A 4,277-nucleotide genomic window follows, 5' to 3' on the forward strand; every position below is an offset into this window, starting at 1 on the left:
CTGTTACGATAACCTTCAGGCCAATTTGGGGCCCAAGGCTGGTTAGGAGACACCTCTAGAGACACTTATGTAAAACATTTCACATTCTCTACTGGTTGAAGTCTCTCATTTGATGAAATACCACACCTATCCTGTCCTCAGATCAGTGCAGATGAAGGAAATTAGATATATGAACCTATTTACATGATGCATAGGAAGTGTAATGTACTGTTTTTTTTATTTTATTCTGTTTCTGTATATATGAATTACAAATCAGCCTTTAACTAGTTAAATCATGTTTCTAGTCTATTGGTTACTACGTGTAACCATTGGTCCCAGGACCAAGATTGGTAAACACTTGAAGTGTATGATTGTAATACCTACATGCAGACACAGCACCATTCAAAGACTGGAATGTGATACTCCTGGTATTGGATATGACTGAAAAAGAACCTCACAGACATTCAGACCTGAACTGCACCTTTATTTGCCAATGTTTAGTACATGATCAGTGAATATATTAAATGTACAGGCTACAATGTGGGGATCTCATGCTACATGTATATACGACGTGCATCCTTGGCACTTAGTTATATTATATTCTACTCAATCCATAGGCTTCATTGATGACAGTCATACTGTTTTGAAGTTGATACAACCGGCTATGATAGCTTAAGTTCATATCTTGGTTCTGAACCAATATGTATACCAAACGTTTGGGTCCACACACAGATCTGCTAGACAGCTACACTTCCATAGGTATACAGGGATATTATCCTCCACTGCCCAATAAACAAGAAAATAGTTAGCTAGTTACGTTATCCACAAGGCAAGCTTACAAAACTGTACATTCAATTTGCAGTAAACGCTTTAGCTGGCTAGATTCTTTACATCCACTGTTCCACAAGACGACATCCTGGTTTGCTGGTTGTTTCAAGAGTCCCTAAAACAAACACGAATTACAATTTCATATTCATGTCAAAACACCCATAAAGCTAGCGAGTTGGCTACTGTTAGCTAGTCAGAAAGCTTGCTAAATCGCGATTTTCGCAAATTGACTTTATGATAAAACATATGCATAATCGTTTGTCTCTACATTAACTAACATATTCCTGTCAACTATGTTTTTGCATGATTCGTTATGACGTTATAATCCCGTACATTTGCTTCCATCCAGGTATTTCTGTCCGCCATTTTTGCAGCAGCTGATCCGGGTTACAGCCTATTCATTTAGGTACCAAACACAGGAAAATGGACTGCCTGAGGTTGTCCAATAAGAAACGCTCGTTTTCGTTTTCCAGTGCAAATTGTTTGCCTACGTTTTGCTCCTGTGTGCACTCATGAATAAGGATCCTGCTATGGTAGCAATGTCCTTTTTTTGTCTTATGGCGCCCCTTACTGTCTGTAATACGTAGCTATTCACCCGCAAAGCATGCCAAGGAAGAACCAAGGAGGCCGAGATGCAAAAAGTGCTAACAGGTGATAAACAGCACTGATGTTGAGGCATAGAAGCCCAAACTTATTCTCCTTTTTTATTCTTCACATTTGATCACTTTGCATCAAGGCTGACACACAGTACCACCCCAACACAGACAACCTACAGGACCAGTGAGTAGCTGTATAATACACTCAGTACCACCCCAACTCAGTACCACCCCAACTCAATACCACCCCAACACAGTACCACCCCAACTCAGTACCACCCCAACTCAGTACCACCCCAACACAGTACCACCCCAACTTAGACACCCTACAGGACCAGTGAGTAGCTGTATTCTGCCCAACCAAGCAAAAAGGCAGTAACTGCTCATTTGGTCGAAAATGAGTTAATGTCATTTTTGCTACATTAAATACATGCTTTATCATGTGGACAAATATCCTGCCTCTATTGTGTTCTGGATAAAATTGTGGGTATGTTATTTTGCTTGGTATGGCAGTATTATACACAGACACAATCACATGCACGGATGTATTATACTCACAAACACAGACACACACACTCTCTTTCTGTTTAAATACATATTTTATAGCATGTCTGAGTGCATACAATTAGTGTCAATGAAGTAAAACTGTATGCTTTTAAAATGTTTCTTATCTAAACACACACTATATTTATCACAAATGTAACGCAATACATTTGCAATTCTAACAAGCTCCTTGGTATGTGACGATGCTTTTATTCAGCTCAGCTTTTCCCTTCAGTTCCTGAAAGTCCTGTTGAAAGTTGTCGAGCTGGGTCTGAGAGCCTTGGACCATGACGGTACCGGTGTGATAAAGATTCACTGTAATAACAACCTTTAAGGGATTGTCATCGACATACACTTTGACCTGTACGGCATTGTTGATGTCTCTCTCTTTAGTGTTGGGGTAGGTTTGGCGCAGGGCCCTACGCCAGGCTGCGGGCTGCGCTGTGTAGAACACATAGTTGGTTTTGACTCTGTTCCTCAGTGCTTTTTTGTAATCCACTATCAGAGTCTCAGGATGTTTCCTCAAGACTTCCCCCTTGTGATGTTTCCTAGCCTCAGAATCCATACCTTCAGGGTATGGGACTTCAATGGCCTGCACCACACCTAGATTGAGGCTTTCTCTAGGCTTTACTCCAGCGCCCTTACGTTTTACCTTCAGTGACTGTGACAGTCCTTGTCCTGTTCTTCCAAAACCCCGGAACATTTCAAATGACATTGTGAACTTGAAGGTTAAAAAAGATGGTAGGCTTATCTTCAGTATCTCACGTTGTTGTTGTTGTCTATTTAGTCCTGGGCAATCTGGGTATTTTGTCCCTCTGTCCTAATGTTGCCTGTTGAACATCCAAAACATGCAGAGATCAGAATGTTGAAAACAGAAGTACTAACTTAGTCTCAATCCTAAAGTGCATACAGCTCATTACAAGTGCCAACAACTGGGTGACACATAGCCTAGAGGTTAAGAGCACTGGGCCTATATATCTGCCGTTCTGCCCTTGAGCAAGACAGTTAACCCCCAACAACAACTGCTTCCCAGTCGCCGTGACGTCGACTAGGGAGTTGGGTTAAATGCAGTTGTGAAACTGACCATGTATCGCCTTTCCCCTTTCTCAGCCAAGCTTTATCATTATTATTATCATCGTCCACTACAGAAACCAAAACTAACCATGAAAAAAATACAAGACATCATTCTCTTACCGGGAAAAGGATGATTCAAATCGCCAAAAACCGCTTCGACTGGCAGCATGTGATTCCAACAGAAGAGGTTCCTTCTGCATTTTTCAAAAACGTACAAACGCTAAATACTGGAACAGCATTGGATGGCGCCGACACGTGTCTTCCGGCGGGGTTTTGAGCGGGTGCGTGTCACATGAAGATGATGCATCTTGAAAGTGACCAGTGTTTTCCATGTTATCATGTAATGTATCTCACGTCCCTATTCATACACAACTAAAAACTACTACTACTACACATGTCTACTACTACACAGTATTTGTGTTTATTGAGTCTGCCAGATCAGAGGCAGTAGGGGGGTGGGGGTGGTTTCTTCCCCATCAGGGCACTTTGGGATGTGGTGTGTGCGTGAGTAGAGAGAGAGTGACTGATGGAGACAGTTATAGTTGGGTGGGCCATTCGCAGTGCTGTAGGTGGCACGTGCTTCAGGCAATGCTTACAGAGAATGCTGCAAGCGGACCTGCTGTTGCCACACACCAATTCACCATCCCTACTACACACACACACAAACCAATTCACCATCCCTACTACACACACACACACACACACACACACACACACACACACACACCAATTCACCATCCCTACAACACACACACACACACACCAATTCACCATCCCTACAACACACACACACACACCAATTCACCATCCCTACTACACACACACACACACCAATTCACCATCCCTACTACACACACACACACACACCAATTCACCATCCCTACTACACACACACACACACACCAATTCACCATCCCTACTACACACACACACACACACCAATTCACCATCCCTACTACACACACACACACACACCAATTCACCATCCCTACTACACACACCAGTGACCATCACTTCCATTTCCCAGAGGACAGTATAATCTGGTTGTCAGTCTTTACCAGGGTTAATTCCAATTTAAGACACCCAATTCAGGAAGTGATTTTTAAATGAAAAGCTTCTCCTCTTTCATTTATTTAGAAGTCATCTTGAACTATCTGACTTTAATTTGAAATGACCCCAACCTTGAACTTTACTATACCCATTTACAATGGGCAGAAACCCAAACTCACACATCCTAGTCAGTTAAACATTTACGGA

General features: G+C 42.2%; 1 long non-coding RNA gene across 1 annotated transcript; it reads right to left on the bottom strand.

The window, feature by feature from the left end:
• Positions 1–438: 438 nt before the first annotated feature.
• Positions 439–1,285, bottom strand: LOC135526265 (uncharacterized). Its single transcript, XR_010453276.1, has 2 exons — positions 1,141–1,285; positions 439–922 (listed from the first exon to the last, which is right to left on the bottom strand). It is a non-coding gene; the product is annotated as an uncharacterized LOC135526265 (long non-coding RNA).
• Between the last annotated feature and the right edge of the window lie 2,992 nt (positions 1,286–4,277).

Source organism: Oncorhynchus masou, chromosome 5 (assembly GCF_036934945.1).
Source record: "Oncorhynchus masou masou isolate Uvic2021 chromosome 5, UVic_Omas_1.1, whole genome shotgun sequence".
Classification (NCBI taxonomy): domain Eukaryota; kingdom Metazoa; phylum Chordata; class Actinopteri; order Salmoniformes; family Salmonidae; genus Oncorhynchus; species Oncorhynchus masou.